Source organism: Marmota marmota, unplaced genomic scaffold (genome assembly GCF_001458135.2).
Source record: "Marmota marmota marmota unplaced genomic scaffold, marMar, whole genome shotgun sequence".
Classification (NCBI taxonomy): domain Eukaryota; kingdom Metazoa; phylum Chordata; class Mammalia; order Rodentia; family Sciuridae; genus Marmota; species Marmota marmota.
The window spans coordinates 5062889-5080707 of NW_026000249.1; positions in this window are offsets into that span (position 1 = coordinate 5062889).

Below are 17819 nucleotides of genomic sequence, written 5' to 3' on the forward strand. Positions count from 1 at the left end.
CAGCATTTTCATGCCGTGATATTTTATTTTATATGTCAACCCGACTAGGCCATGGTGTACCCAGACACTTAGCCAAACATTATTCTGGATGTGTCTGTGAGGGTGTTTCTAGATGCGATTAGCATTTGGATGGGTAGACTGAGTAAAATGGATTACCCTCCTAATATGGGTGGACCTCATCCAATCAGTGGAAGGTCTGAATAGAAAAAAAGGGGGGGCTGAGTAAGTGAGTAAGGTGGGATACCTCCTGTCTGGCTGCCTTTAAGCTGAGACATTGTTGTTTTTTCCTGCCTTCAGACTCCAACTGAAGCACTGGCATTTCCTTGGTCTTGAACCTCTAGACTAGAACTACACTATTAGCTTTGTTGGGTCTCTAGTTTGCTCACTGCAGATTTGTGGACTTGTCAACCTCCACAATTATATAAGCCAATTCCTTATAACAAACTTACCTATCTATTTATCTATCATCTATCTATCTATCTATCCATTCATCAATCCATCCATCCATCTATCTTACTGTTTTCAATGCTCTGAAGAACCCTGACATACACATTCATTTTAGTGGGATTAGTTTTCTAACTTTACCCTAAATATTTTACCAAAATCACAGGTCATAGATTACGATCCTTTACAAAAGGATTCTGCCCCAAATCTCTGGGGTAGTAGTGCAAAAAGTACTTTATATAGAGGAAGTCAAACAATTGGCTACATTGGAAACACAATAACTTAAGCATTCATTCTTTTTATGACTCAGGCCTTTGGATTTGTATGACTAGGATAGTAGTTTACTCCAACAGGAGAAAGAAAGCTTTCATGTTTTCCTCCTGCAGATACAAAGAGCTTAACAAATACTATGTTTTATGTTGCTATCTTTCTGGTCTGTCAAAGAAACATGATATAATAGATTTAGGAACTCCTGTGGAACCCAGAATTTTTAATAATTTTGCAGTAAATTTTACATTTTATTTCACAGTACCACACAGTACACAATTTCGAGTATCAACACCCACGAGAAGTCAGATAACACAGTCACTCTATGCATATTAATGATGTTTCCATGGTTTGCTCATCTTTACTCCTTTATTCACCTTCAAGGACATACTGAGGGCTCTAATACATCTACTTTTAAAACTGTGCTGTTTAATATCCATCAGATTCATTCGGGTTGACATCTCTTGGATGAGAAGAGAATATTCATCATCAAAGATTCCCTCCTCTTGAAATAATTTTCACCTTGACATCCTGTATAATGTATTGGCTTCATCTCTCAAAATACTTTTGCTTTGTTACCTAAGCTGGATCATGTTATCTTCCCCTCACCTATTAACCATTACTATCTGTAAGTCAAATTCAAGTTTAAAACATTTTATCTCAATAAATTTAGATAATATATGTGTATCAATCAGGGCTTAGCCACACACACAAACAAAAAAAAAACAGAAACCATTCTAGATGTGTTGAACAGGAAGGGATTTTCCATAGGGAAATTGGAGGTTTACACAACCCCTGGAAGTGTTGTACAAAAGAAAGTCAGGGAAATTGATTCAAAAAACTACAGGAGTCACATGAATTGCCACCAATGGACTCAGATGCCTGCAGTGTTAAACTGAACAATTTGGGGGTACATCTATAGCCTCTGTCATCTATCTTCAACTACCACTAAAAGATATTAACATTCCAAATTTTGCCCTCATTAACAGAATGAAACTAGAACCCTGATGACAAGGGATCTGGGAGATGTAATGTCCACTCTTTCAGCCTCTGTAAAAAGGCTGGAATGGTACCCAGAATCCACAAAAGATATTTGGTACAATATGTGAACGTGCTCAGTAAAACTCTAACATGCCAAGATTGCCAAATCAAGGGTTCACTCAGTGCTGGTAATGACAAATTCCAAGCAAAAGCATTTGGCAGTAGCATTGAGTGAACAGAAAGAGAGGGACAGGAAAGAAGGAAAAGCCAATCTCAGGGTGCATTCCCAAAGTAGCTGATGTAATAAATGGGGGCTCCATTCCACCAGAGAGGCAGAAAAACGGCCACTGTAAAGATGAGATATTGAAATATATAGACATAGATATATTATTAGCTCCCCCCATATTGTGAGGGTAGTTCTTGGAGTTACTTCCCTCATATTTCTGTTCTGGGTTCATACAAGTTCTAGTTCATGCTTCCAAGGTAGCAGAAGACATCTTGAAACAAAATGGAGAAAGTTGTGCTTGAGGTGGGGCCTTGTAAATTCAAATTGAGCCTAAATTTGCAAGGAACTGTCCATCTCAGCTGCAGTTGAAATCAGAGGTAAGCTTCAGCAGGTATGATGCAGTTACCAGAGACATCTTCCTTAAAGGATCAGCCAAGAGTTTCCCTTCCTCTGAAAGTCATCATTGGTTTCTTCTCGAAAGAATTGTCATCTCCACTTCTTCAACTACCATTTGTTTTCAACTCACCATGATCAAATTTCAAACCCAATTAAGCTGAGTTTCTATTTGATTATTTGTATAGACAAATTAAATGATCATGTCTTAATATTTATGTTTGAGAGTGTTAATATAAAGGTGGCATTTATCTTGGGCTGGATTAGGAACTTGACACTTTAAGGATTATAAAATGTGTGCTGCAAGAATAAGTCATATTGCTTAAGCGAACAGAGGCAGGAACATCCTTGGCAGTAGTTGAAGGGATCTTCTAAATGCTCATCTGAGCCCTAACATCTGTTCTCCCAACCTATAAAAACATGACATTAGAAGTCATTCCTTTGTGCCTTGAGGACTTCTTGTTTCCCAGAAACTCCAATTACTTTGCTAGGAAATATCTTGGGCTTTCATTAACAAATATCAGAACAGGAACAGTTATCAGCCAGTAGAGCACAAGATGGTTAGATAAATGAGCCATGGATTCTGTAGTGGGAAAAAAATGCCACCAGAGGTGATTAAGAACAGCCACTCATTATGGTTTGCCCTACTTCTCAATCTGCTATTTGTCTAGCTTGTATACCATTACCATCTCCCACAACTCTATGAAAATGTGCTTCCTTATTTCCCTGTCATTCATTTTCATGGTCTTTCTTTGGCCTTTCCTTTCCATAGGTAAATCAGAGCACCTCTAGCCCTGACTTTAGGTTGAGGTTGGAGTATTGTTGGAAACCCTTTAATCATCCAGCACTCCACTATACAGATAATAGTTTCACTCAAGTTCTGTATTTGAATAAGAGCTCAAAATAATATTAATTAGAAGGGGGCTGGGGATGTGGCTCAAGCGGTAGCACATTTGCCTGGCATGTGTGCGGCCCGGGTTCGATCCTCAGCACCACATACAAAAACAAAGATGTTGTGTCCGCCAAGAACTAAAAAAATAAATATTAAAATTCTCTCTCTGTCTCTCTCTCTCTCTCTCTCTCTTTAAAAATAATATTAATTAGAAGTAAGAAGACATATATCGGTAAGCACAATGCATTATGACTGATATATACTAAGCCAATATTAGTTGATAACATATTGATATTTTAATATAAGATTGAGTGAACAAATGATGATGTCCAAAGGTGGGTGATTTCCTGAGTAGTGTCAGACAGAGCCTTGCTATAGCCTTCTCTGTTCTTGGCTGGCTCTTTTAATCCATAGAAAAACTGAAAGTGGGAAAGAAATAAATAGTTTCTATGACGTCTAGAGCAGAGTTGTGTTTGCAAAATTCATCAGAAGAGACTAAATGTATGCCCTTTCCTCCCTCCTGTACCTGGCCATTGCTGCTCCTCATTCAAGGCCCTCATTCATCTCTACAAGCCATTACCAGGCAGTGATATGCACCATCCTCCACACCAGGGTTACTTATCCTTGACATTACTCATATTCAGGTTAGATGCTTCTTTGCTTTAGGGGATGCCCTGTGCTATTGTATTTAGCAGCATCCTGGCCTCTCCACAGTAGATGCCCAGAGACCCGTCAAGTTGTGACAATCAAAAATATAGCCAGTTATTCTCAAATGTTCCCTGGAGAAGAGTTTAATAGCCTTCCATTGAGGATCACTACAGGTTTGGTACAGCGACTTGTGGTAGTGTTGGGGTATTTTTGCTGATGATGTCATTGGTGGTACAATTTTTCCAAAAGGAGCCGTCAATTGGCTTGGTGTATCTTCCTCCCTTCTGCTTGTCATGATCGTCCAGCTAAAATTTGGGGGCCAACAGAGGTGAGGCAAAGAACCTCACCCCCCCGCTGGTACAAAGACCTCTCCACAGGTGTGGCTGTATACTGGACCGGTAGTCAGTGACGGGTAAGATCCAATTGCAATGGTACCAACCTAAGGACCATATGTACTATTGGACAACCTAAGGCAGGCACGGTCCCTAAGCCACATGCTTGTTGTTTAAACAGAGAGGGGGAGATGTTGAGAGCCACAGCGGAAGGGGCCCCAGCAAACTTCCAGCTGCCAGCAAACTTCCAGCTGCCGGCTGATGATTGGCTCACAGCGGCCCCAGCAACATCTAGCTGATTGGCTCCTCTGCGGTGATGCTCATTGGGCTGTTTCCCTGCCCTTTCAGACCACAGAGCTGCTCATTGGGGGACTTTTTTGGCTCCGCCCACGTGACCCAGCCAATCGGCCTCAAGAGCAGGAGGATTGTGGGAGGTGGAGAGAAGCTTGTGTGGGAGAGAGAGGCTTGTGGAAAGCCGGTGGTGGCAGTTGAGGCTCTGAGGGTTTTTCCTGAGAGGCTGTTTTGTTTGGCCTGTGTGGTTCTAAAAATAAAGTTAGTTTCTTTTGACAAGTGGCTCCTGATTTTGCCCAGCCAGACTGCGGCAACTACAGGTCCAAGAAGTCAGTGAGCCCAAAAGGACCCCAAAAGATTCCACTGCATTGTGGAAGGTGGAGAAAGAACTGTTTGGCTAAATGTTGGTTGTCAGCATCAAATTTAGCCCATTGTCAGATGTGGTTAGAGCCTAAATCAATTACTGAAACAGAATGAGGGGTTCTTATTTGTCAGTGTAGGGAGGCATTGTTGAGCAGCCCCCCCCCCTTTTAAAATTTATATAGATCCTTCAGCCAAAAACATTTCAGAATAGCTGAGCACTATAAACGAATGTCTGGTTACCTGAGAGAGAGAAAATCAGCATTGATGCTGGTCCCCTGCTGTGTTCACACATCTTCTTAAGCTTTCATTTTACCCTCAGCAATAACAAGCCCATTCCAGTCCACTCATGACCTGCTAATGGGATGCATTTTCATATTTATCTGCTTTCACGTTGTCTGTGGCCTCTTTGGGAACCCTCTCTGATTGCTCTCTAATCATTTCCCACCCCTTTCGAAACATTAGGTATTAATTCAAGCTTGTCAAATCTTATATGATGTATTCCATTCAGGAGCTAATACCTCATCAACCTTACCTGGCACTGGAAAATTCAATTTCTCAAGACCCCAGCTGCTATCCTGGAGATCTTGCATATCTGTTTGGAACGACTAATAGGAAATGTTCTTGCTGAGATCATTTTTTTTTTCTTTTGGAAACTGGTAAAGTTCTATGAGTTATATATGAAGTATACCACAATCAATCTCCAAAAAACACAGTAAATTAATAGATTCATAGTATAGTAATATAAGTGCTTCTTTGTTATCACCATAAATAACCACAAATAATATGATAAATATATCCAAGTTACAGAATTTTTAAAAGACATTTTCACGTGACGGCTGTTGTTGCTTAATTTCAAAGAGCACAATCAACTGTGGAGTGATCTTTGATAAGACTGGAGGCATATCATGTTAAATATCCAGTCAATATCAATTTTTTTGTTGTTTGTTTTAAATTGCTACCCCTGTTAAAAAGCCAATCCCTAGAGAAACATTGTGGCAAATGGAATTAAAATTCCATAGCTCTTTTTAGAAGACCAAACTAATCTCTTTGCGACATCAGAATGTTCCAGAGTTTTCTGCATTAAATACCGGTTATGAAAACATTCAACTTCATCATTTGATCTGGAGATAGAAAGACCCTGATCATGTATACTGTTGCAGCAGTTTAATAACTACAGTAACTTCAAAGAAGTGATGAGCATAAAAGATATTTCAGAATATTTACAACAACTGCAATCTGATATAAAAATCTCTGTAATGTGAATGGCAAAGTTATAAGTAAAGCTAAGACTATTGTGGTTGCCTGCATTCCTAGTGGAAAGAAATGCTCGATTTCAGCTAGAGGTGATTAAAAATAAGATGCTTTAAAATTTACATTTATGGGATTCATATTCTGTCAATAGTCTTCCAGGTTAAAGAATCTCTATTCTGTGACTAATATATTCCAATGCAACACAAAGGGAACTCAAGGCAGAGTTGTAAAACATTTGAAGACCATGGAATTCAGATTTCCACCCAGCATCTGCCAGATCTTTGAGATCATCTTCTAAGTTTCCCCATCATTCATTCAGTCTTGCATTCAGAAACCCCCTTGTTTTTCTCTGAATATGATCAAGCCTAAGGGTCTTTGCACTGGCCAATCTCCATCACTGGGAGGAAAAAACCTGCCCAAAGATTTCTTCATAGCTAAGTCTGTAACCGCCTTGAGATTTTGACCTGCTGTTTAGAATTGTAATTTAGAATTTAGAATTGTTACTTAGAATTGCAATCTGTGCTCTGAGAGTTAATTGCAGCATGCTTGAAACTGGCCTAAGTTGTTCTATTGAAATAAGAAATGTAGCTATATGGCACTGACCCCTGACCAAGGTATGAAGCCTATTGATTAACAATGCTGCTGTGTAACCACGAGTACAAGGAGTTTGGGGGAGGTTTGTATCAACTTGTCAACACTGTTTATTGATAACAGTAAGATTGATGATCTGAACCTGGTCAGAGTGAGACTCTCAGAGGTCTCAACTGTTAAGACTGGTTATATAGAAGGAATATGGATCAAATAACCAGCAAAATATTTTCTAAAAACTCTAACCAAAACTCCATTTTGAGTTCTCTGGTACAATGTACACATGTATGGCTCCTGGTTGAAAAGCAAGACTGTGTTCTGCTGTGGCCCTTACAGAAGGAAGATAGTACATCCCTCCTCTTGAGCTCTCCAGATTCTCACTTAAGATAATCTTTGGCAGTGATGAGGGGTGGGAGAAAAACATGGCTGCAGTTGGCAGGCACCACAGGGTTTTTCAGTCAGGGACATTAGCAGGGAAATTTGGGGATCCTTTTCTTAAGGCTCTTTCTCAACCATATAATTTTTCTGTAATAAACTCCAGAAGTTTAAGCACTGTTGTTTAGGGTCCAGTGAGTCTCTAGCAATCAGGTCCTTCCTCACTGCCACCATTATTAGGGCAAAATTCCTACCCCCAAATCTTCCTCCTCCTTATCTCCAGTTTACTTTTCTTCATTGTGCTTATCATTATTTGGCATACTATGTATTTTACTTATTTTATTCATTATATTACATATTTGTTATTACTTTGCTACTTTTTGTCATCCTCCCATTGACAGATTCAATGAGAGTTGGATTTCTGGTTTATTTTATTTTACTGCAGTATCTACATTGTCTGGTCCACAGCAGACTTTCTACAAATATTCAATGAATAAATGAATGAATTGAAGAAAGATGCAGAGCAGAAAAATCACTTAAAGTTCAAGGCTGTTTTGGCTCAGCTCTGAGGCTGAAAATCAATACACAGAAGCTTAGAAAGATGGACAATGATAAAGAGTGTGTTCACCTGCTGATTATACTCAAGTCAGTTATCATAAGGGACAGAGATGTTAACTGACAGCCGGCTGCAATAGGAATTGATGCACATAATCTACATTGACTCAAAGACCAAAAAACTGAAGTCCATGAAGTGGCTAAGAAATTCTCTTTCTGACAGCTATTTCAGCATCCAAAGGCAATCAGAATCAGCCAGGTGTAGCATCTCTCTGAGTTTCCCTAATACTTTCAAAAGGTTTTGTCTTTCAGGGACTTTGCTTGAGGGATAGGAGAAAAACATGGCTGCAGTTGGCAGACACCACAGGGTTTTTCAACCAGGGACATTAGCAGGGAAATTTGGGGATCTAAAAGTTTGATGATGAGCTGCTTTGATGGACCACTGACTCAGAGGTTTGGCTTCTCATCATTGGAAACATTAATTTGTAAATGCCTCCATTTGCTGATCTAGAAAATACAGATTAACTTTGAGTGCTGCCCAGTTGAACAATAACAAAGCCCTTCCTTGCTCTAGAGCATGATTTCCAAATGATGATTGTGTCTCAGAATCATCTGAGGAGGTTTTTAAGAGTCTAAGGCCCAGGGTAACTCAGTGGTAGATTGCTTGCCTAGCATGTGTGAGGCCCTGGGTTCAATTAGTAGCACTGCAAAAATATTAAACATATATGCTCTTCCTCTCCATTTCCCACCATGACTGGAATTCTAAATCATTAGGTCGGAGATAAGGTCTGGAGAATCAGTATTTTTTGAATTTCTGTGTGTAATTTTACAGTTTGAGAACATCTGCTCTGAACTATATTATAAAGGATTTAGTGAATTCAAAAATGATTGGTAATTTCAATGAGCAAATTATATTCATTTCTTTTGAATTATAGGGAAAAAAACGTTTTTAACTGTCAAGGCAGTTAAATCCTTTCAGAGGAGACTATGCAATTTGCTCAAGGCTTCGTGATTTTGCTGACATCTTGTTCCTGTCTTCCATTCTTTGTCCTATTGTTTAAACTTCCAGGAGGAAAGTAGAAAAGTTGAATAGTAAAATATATAACATTATAGGTTTGCTTTTGAGTTGGTTAGGAAGAAGCTGGCACCTGACTGTTATTCATAAGTTGTTGGGAAGAAGAGAGAATGGTCTGGTGGCATATGATTTGCCCAAGAGTGAAATAGCTAATAACTGGAAGACCTTGAAATAGAAACAAGATCTTTCCCCCAATATGCCACACCCCCACACCAATACAAAGTTCTTTCCCCAATTCTGTACTGCCACAATAAAAAAGTGAAATAATAGGAGGTTGCACACAATTCAGCTAGAGTGACTAAATACTCATTAAATTAAATAGCCTCATCCTCAGCTTGTGTTTAAGCCATAAAGGTGAGGCACAGTTGAAAGGGACATCATCAAAATATCTCCCTTGCATCCCACCACATTATATTCTTCTAAAACAATTGACAGGAGCCAACATCATTGTGTATGGCCTAACCATCCCTAGAGGACAGTCATATCTGGAGCCAGCAGATATTATCTTCTAAAGTCTGACTGTGCAAATTTTTTCACAAATTCTTCATTCAATGACATCATATTGGTAAGCTTGAAATTGGCCTTTGTGGGCATATTTATACCACAGAAATTGTGAAACACTACAAATCAAATCTTTATATATTTTTTGGAATTTTGGATGTTAGATATTTTACCAGAATCAAAGGTTATTGTCTGGGCCAAAGTAGACAAAACTAAAATGTCACTGTGTTGTTATTATATAGTCTGGTTGAGTATTATTTTTTTTAGTTTTTGTTAAAGTGGGTCTTCTATATTGAGAGCAGCTATATGTCAAATATTGCCTTGTTATTCCACATTTGGGGGGGGGGATACAAGCCTCCTCATTAATTTCTGAGTCATTCTTTTTGTGACTAAGAAACTAGTTCAGAGAAACTCATTATTCTATGACTCTCTACTTAAAGAGAGACCTCTGCCCACTACGACAAGCCTAAGAATATGAAAGCTTACAGAAAAAGTGATTTGTTTTGATAATTTCTTCCAACATAATACAGCTGGAAGTTTCATGTCAGACTAAAGTTTCCTCTCTCCTAAAGTAGCTGTCTTTAGTACTGACCCAGAATGGAAATCATACGAGACACAGAAATTCACAGCCCAAGGAAAATGATCTTCCAGCTTCATTTAACAACCAATTTGGCATCACCACCACTGGTGGGGATCCATTGTAGAACATCTGCCTTCAATCCACAGATTATTGAACTAAAGACATAAAACTGCTTATTCATTAATCAGGGGGAAAGGAGTCACTATTGGCCAGGCAAGGCAAAGAGAATACATTTAAAGCCTTAGAACCTGAGACATCAGGAATCCTGCTGGTCCATCTTTCCAAATACCTGCTGTAGCATCTTCTCTATAGCTGGCACTGGTATATGTTTGGTTCTTCCTTTCTTCTGCTAAATCCCCAAACATCAGAGTGCATTTTCATTAAAACAAACCAACAAAGGAAGTGATGGGATCAAAAGAACTTATTAATGAGCCAAAGGGCACAACAGGGATTGTTTCCATCACTAACTGTTGTCATCTGTGGGCTGTGCAGGAATTTTTTTTAAATTCCATCATCATTAGTTAGTTCCAAGAGATTTAAATACACTTCTACAAACACCACAGTTAATGTCCATTCTGGAAAATGCGGAGACAAAAATGGCCAACGTGATATTTCTAGTTAATAAAATCTTCCAGGAAAACCATTTGTGCCTCAAACTCTCACTCGTAACTTCAAGGAATCCCTAGACATTCCTTGGATGACAATTGACTCTACTATTCAAACATTGGTCTAGCTAGACAAGTATATCTGTTGCAGACTATTTACCTATTGACTGTTTCAGTTGGGTTCATGCCATCAGTGGTCTCCAAAGAGTAAAGATTGACTTGCATTTGTGCTGTTCCCTCCATTTTCTTTTCTTTTTTATGACAAAGGGAATAAAAGACTACTGTCCTTGGGAACACATCCTATGTGAAATCCTGGGGGAGAGAAGCCAATGGATTCACTTATGACCAAGAACATGGCATTCACAATCCTTTAGTTATCATTTGGTTATAAGGAATAGAATCTACTCCAGCTGGTTTAAATAAAGGATAAAGATCTCATGAAACAAGGATCTGTATAGATTCCAAGTTCCAGGAGAAGCAGGAAAAAAGAACATAGTTTCAGGAAGTTTAATGATACCCATACATAAATACTTACTCTGTGGTCCCACCATTAACTTAACTCAGTTGCCCATTCTTTTGAGTAACTTTATCACTTGATTTAAACCTTCCAGAGAAGGAATGTGAGTTACCACTGGCAGTCCTACAGATTCACTACCCTGGGAATTCTGTCCATGCCAGTCTCATTAGATAGTGGGCAAAGCTATGTACGACAGTGTTCTATTCTCAAGACTAACAATAGGGAACAAAATAAGGTAGATCAGGAAAATGGAGGTGGAAGACAAATCCACTAGCATTTTTTCTCAGTACTCTAACAAGCCAAAGAGTGCCATAGCCTGAAGTTAATTTTTTTAATGAATAATGATCGGGATCTGCACATTCTGAAATTTACCTCTGTAAATTGATTAACTAAGCTGGCTTGAACTTAAAAGGAAAAATATATCCATCCATGTACAAAGGTAAGCAGTCAGCCATTCTGTCATCTAATAAGTTGATTCACTGTGGGGGAAAAAAACTCAATTGAGTGAAAATGGTTGATCTGATAACCTGGAGCAGACCCAGACTGAAAAGTACAAAGGATCTGACATTTGTGTGGCAAGAAAAATCATCGTAATATTAATTGCGTTTACTTCTCACTATGGGGTTAATATTTCTGTTCTTCATTGCTAATTCAGGAGCAGAGGTCAGAAATCTTTTTTGTGTGAAGGACCCAATAATAAATAACCTAGTTTTTTCAGGCTGTGTTATCTCTGTTCCAATTACAAAACAGCCATAAACAAGATGTACATGATGGCTGTAGCTGTTATTCTGGTAAAATTATACTTACTAAACAGAAGGCAAGGTAGATTTGGTCTGCTAACCATAGTTTGCCAACTTGTTTTTTGATCATTTCTCTTCCTCCTTCCTCAAACACCTAACTTCTTTTAAACATATACCATCAGAGACTACGATCCATTACCCCATTTTGTTATGATCATAAAGAAATGTCTGATTTTTATACCTAGCTCTCCATTTTCCTCTTTTTTGTGGGGGAGGAGGGCAGCAGGGATTGAACTCAAGGGTACTCAACCACTGAGCTGTGGCCATATTTTGTACTTTATTTAGAGACAGAGTCTCACTGAGTCACTTAGTGCCTCGCTGTTGCTGAGGCTGACTTTGAACCCGTGATCCTCCTGTCTCAGCCTCCCAAGCCCCTGGGATTATAGGCGTGCAGGCGCTGCCACACTTAGCTCCATTTCTTTTATACTTGTCATTGTTCTTGGCAATTTTTCTACTCGTGGAGAAGAAAATTCACCTTGCATCCTAGTTTCTCTGTCCCTTGAAGTCTTCACCTCCAATGACCTTTTCCACTACTCAATTCGCTCACTTCTCCCTATAGGCTGTCATCGACAATAACCAAACTACCTCTAAAATCTTGCCTTCAATGTTCTCACTAACCATCAATCCTCCTCCTCTAATTATCTTACTCTAGTGTTCCAGATACCAATATTTCCTTGGCTCTCTGAGGCCATTGGGACTTCCAACCTATTGGTCCTACTACTTTTTCACTGTCCACCAGCCTTGCCCTCCCCATTCACCCATCCTACTTGCCCAGTTTAGACAGCAATCATACCTTTGTGCAATCCCCTTAATTCCATTATCTCACTTACCCAGTTCTTCACCTATGCCACAACTGCTCTTGAGCACTGAGTGTGACAGGAGAAAAAACCCAACCATGACCACAGATCTCATGTGAGTGTTGAACATATGTAACAGTCCTAACACAAGTTTCGAGAAAAGTTAATTTTTCCTCCCTTGGAAAAAACTAGTTTACATTTTTTCTGTTCTTTAACCCCCCAAAGTCACATCCCCATACTCACTATTTCTGTTTAGCTGGGAAATAGAAACTATTGAAGTTTGTGCTTCCCTGGGCTCAGAAACATTTGTGCTGCAGAGTTGCAGGCTATGGTTGCAGGCGTGGAGTACCCAGTTTCTTGTCTACATTTCTGTGAATCACTGAGGGGATTCTGCTAGATTTTGCCACAGCTGAAAGGGAGGGAGCACTAACATGGGGAGACACTAACTCCCCAAGACTGAAATGGAACTGGGGTTTGGAGGTGGGTCCCAGAAGCAAGTACTCATGACTCTTTCAAACACAACAACTTGGAGAGGTGGCATAGGATTGAGAGAGAGTGGTTGCAGGATCTCTCTAGAAAAGCCAAGTCTCATCGTCAACCTGAGCATTAGGTTGCATGGCTGCCTCAGAGATTTCTGCCTCCAAGGAGCCATATAAGCCTTAACAACAAATATCTGAGTAACCAGAGATCCTTTTTTTCTTGTCCTGGGCAACACAAGGCCCTTGAGATCTCCACTTTACCCTTCAACAGTCTGTATTTTGACTGAAGTTGGATCTCCAGCCAGGCTGATGATGGTTCAGGACCAAGTAAATTCATTTCAGAGAACTAAAGGAATTAAGGCATTCTTTATATCCTATATTGAAAAGTAAGATATAGACCCAATACATCTGATTCTATACAATGCAACTCAGAGGAATAAATTTTTGCAGGTAGCTTTCTGGTGCATTCTTATTTAAATGAAATGTACAAAATGTGAATTCAGTGAAAAGCAGGCTAATACCATCCTCGGTATTCCTGATCATAGCCAAATATTTGCAATGCAAATACTTAGGCTCCCAACTATGATACAACAGAGGTGTTTTCTTGAACTTAAGAAGTTCAAACACCTAGGATATCATATTAAAATTCCTGCACAAGCCTGTGGAAACATCTGATTTTATGTACTCAAAAAAAAAGGAAGAAAAAAGAAAAAAACACCCCAAGCTTTTCAAAAAGGGCATAGAAAGTTAGAAAATCTCATATCACCAAGAGTGAGCAAAGAGGCCTTGGGTGGGGAAGAAAGTGAGCGGAAATCAATTTTACTTGCTTCAGTCTCACAATGGATTTTGCAAAGTAAAGGGTAGAAAATCAATCTTGTCAAATCAGTGAGAATTTATACACTTGAAGGAGTCTAAAGGTCTTGGAGGGTGTATTAGGCAGTAGAATGTTCTTGTCCTCTATCACATTGTGGAGACTATAGCACAGTGGTTGAACTCTTCTCTGTTCTGACAGGACTGTGACAAGGATTTTTGCCATGTCCCTCAAGATAAGCCAAAGGCAGCAGCCAAATGTGAGATTGCCTTCTTTAGTGCCAGCCCAAATATCTTGAAGGGCAGGATGGGAGAAGACAAAGGAAGCTCTCAGTGTGCCTGTTCTTCGCTCACCAGAACAAGTCTCCAGATTGCATCTAACAGAAGGCCCCTTATCCTGCCTCCAAAGTTATGTGCCCCTGGCATTTGAAATTGTTTTGGGGACCATCTGATAGGACTGGCCTCTTTGGTCATAGAGTAAGTCCATGCCACACTTAAAAGGAACTGGTCACTCCCAGTGACATCACCAGGGAATCTGAAAGAAAACCAGGGTGTGGAAGCTGGGCTTTGAACAGAAAGGAAGCCCTATCCATCTCTGAACTTCACTCTCTCAGGTGTGGAGATGAGCACTGAAGAGATGTCAGGAAATGCAAGGGACTGATGTCTTCTGTCCCAAGGAAGATGGTCAAGATCTAGACCAGGAGGTGACCTGTGGCAAACTTAGGTGCATTTTGTAAGCATGTTACTCAGCTTCCCTTCTGGTTTCCAGAAACTATAGAGAATCCTCTATATCTTCTTAGTTGGAACTGACCTACCAAGGTGTACAGAAAAGTCATGAAGGACAACATAAGAGAGAACAGCACTCTACTACCACATCACCCCCTAGGCAGGAATGCCAATGGCCTTAAATTGCTAAGAAGTCCCCAAAAGGAATGGAGTCAAACCTGAGAAGTCTAATTTCCTGTCCCCATATGTGCCTTCATTTTTTAGCACCAAATCTGATGAATTCAGAATGATGTGATTAAAGGAAACATGTTATCTCTTGACAGAAGTCATATGAATTTGACTTCTCTGTGCCTCAGAAATTTAGGTGTAAAATAGATGTAACAGTACCTATCATAGAGTATCATGAGTATTATAGGGGTTGGTGTTTGTGAAATTCTTAGAGCCATGCTGACATAGAGTCATAGATTAAGCACTATATATGTTTGATGAAATAACAAAAACAATCATTACTATGTTATTATATATTAAACTTGAGACAAATAAACATAAAAATTGATGACTATGAGCCATTAATAAGTATGGTAAGAAGATTTCTAAGATGCTCCCAAGATTCTATGGCTCTGATGTACATACTTCTTCTGCCAGTAATTCAAACCTAATCTAGGTTCTCCTATGAATTAATTTTGTAGATGTAATGAAGGTCCCAAATCACTTGAGGTTAATGTCAGAATATTATCCACTAGTCCTGATCTAATCAGGCATGATGTACAGAGGTACAGAGTTTTTTTCCGCATGGTCATGGAATAGGAAGTCAAGAAGATGCATTCCACCTGGCCTGGAAGAAAGTCAACATTCATACTAAAACTTCTGATGGAGGCAGTCACATAGCGAGGAATTGGGTGGTCTCTGGATGTTGGGAGCAGCCCCTAGCTAACAGCTAGCAATAAGACTGGGGCCTAAATCCAACAACCACAAGGAACTGATTTCTGCCTACAACAAGTGAGCTTGGAAGAAGATCTATGCGCCCCAGATAAAAAAACCTTTGCTCTGACCATACCTTGATGTCAGCGCTGTGAGACTCTGAACAGAGAATCCAGCCACCCTGTGCCTAAAATTCTGACCTACAGACACTATGATATGATGAATTTGTGTTAAGTCACTAAACGTGTGATAATTTGTTACTCGGCAATAGAAAACTAGTATGGCAGGAAAGAAAGACCAAGAAAGAGACAGACAAAAACAGAAACATACACAAGTACATGAGCTTCTCCTCTGCCCTACCACATTACAGGGAAAGATTTTACCAGCATTACTGACAAAGTTGGTCCAAAATATTCTCAGTTCAGGAAAGAAAAAGTTCATTTGCCATACCAAGTTGAGCTCATGGGAAGGTTCATTCTGTGCCCACCAACATCACTGGCAGCACAAGGCTGACTCATCCTTAGAAGCAGCAAGTTTGGTCTCAGCCTGGCTCAAATGATTAGGGAAAGGTCTGTGTGGTGTCTAGGCCTAAACTTGGCACAACCTCCCAGTGTCACAATGAGACCCTTGACCTACAGACTTACATCTGGCTCAACTTTTCAAGAACTACTGGGAAATCAGGCAGGTGGCTTTTAGGACCCAGAGGCCAGAGCTTTGGGACTGAATGAAAAAAAAAATGGAAGGCAGAGTATGTAATGGTTAAGAGCTCTGGCTTCTGCATTAAACTCTGGCTTTACCATCTACTAATTGTGTGCCTTTTTTCAAGTCCCTTAACCCCTCTTCACCCCCATCTGTGAAATGGGGCTAGGAGTTGTGAGGATGCTTATAATTCACTAATGCATAATGCCTAGCTTTTAGCAAGCCCTCTAAAATGGGAGCTGTTATTTAGTTGCTTTTGATGCTGACCTGGTCTTACACTGAAGCCCTAATGCTGGGCTTTTATCATATTATAAAGGCCCAACCCTGTGCCCCAGAATAGAGAGCCTAAGCACATCTTGATCCCTTGTTCAGGAGCTCCTAGTGTCTGGCTAATGACTGATCATTCTAGCCTGGTACATGGAGTATCAGACCATGTCAATCAGCCCTTTACAAACCCAGAATGAAAAACAGTTATCCTTCCCTGGTCCCTTCCTCTCATTTTCTTCTTTTATCATAGCATGTATTGTGCTAGCAATGTGCACTGTCCAGCCAGTGTTTCTACTGAATAAAACCAAGCAAAATGTAATATAATGACAATATGAGATTAGTCTACAAAATACGTAAGTTTGCAAGCTAAAAAACAGAGAGAATGGTTACCATTTTTAAAAGATGGTTTCATGAAGCTAAGTTTACATCCATCATTCATGAAGGTAGGGTCTATTAAATGTCACTTAACCAGCTTTGATTATACAATTTGAGGTTCTTGCCATACTAGGATGACAAAGCATTCAAAGGTGTATGTTACTTACAAATATAACCACATCTAGACTCATAAAAGGATGCTATTTAAATAGAATCTTCTTTCTGAGCATTGCTAAGTAAGGTGACTTGAAATTTCCCTAAATTGCAATGAGAGAGGTGGTGATGGTATTTTCCCCATTTGTGAGGATGACCATCTATTATATGGATTGGCAAATTGGTTAATTGCCTGGAATATTTAAGAAGAAAGTGCTGTTCTAGTAATTCTGTTACAATTGTGGATTAAACTCAGTGGATTTAGCTGAGGGAAGATTAACATAAGCCAAGGTCTGTCTGATGTATGAAAAAACAGGCTATTTTTTAAACTGATGTTTTCAAAAAGAAAGCTATAGCAAAATGCCTACAACTTATCCCTTGGAAAAAGATTTTTTGGCTACAGGGTAAGATTCAGGAAGTGAAATATCTTCATTGTTGTCACCCTGGTGTGCCTAGAACAGTGTTGGCAGAGACACAGGTACTCACTAGAAAGTTCCTAAGTAAATGAACTCTAACAAATTAATGAAATGAAATTAATTATCAAGTGGCAGGATACTGATGTTCATTAGCTGTCTGAATTCTGAGCATTAAATGTATACATGGTCAATTTAAGAAAAAAACAAATAGGAGGAAGTGAGGTTCTGTAGTCACATTTGAACTACTGGGTACTTTGGAAAAGAAGCAAACCTGGTGTTAGTGGAATCTATCACCACAAAGTTTTCATTCCTGAATGGAAATTTCCAGAGCCTCTGTTGTAAACCATTTTATGATGGATCATTTATGAGAAGCAACCCTTTTGCTTGTTATCGTGTGACAACAGCGCCACTTGCTGGGAGAACAAGTTGAGCATTTTAGGATAATATTCTGGAGGGTTTTTTTTGGGGGGGGGGGGTTGATACCTTTATTTC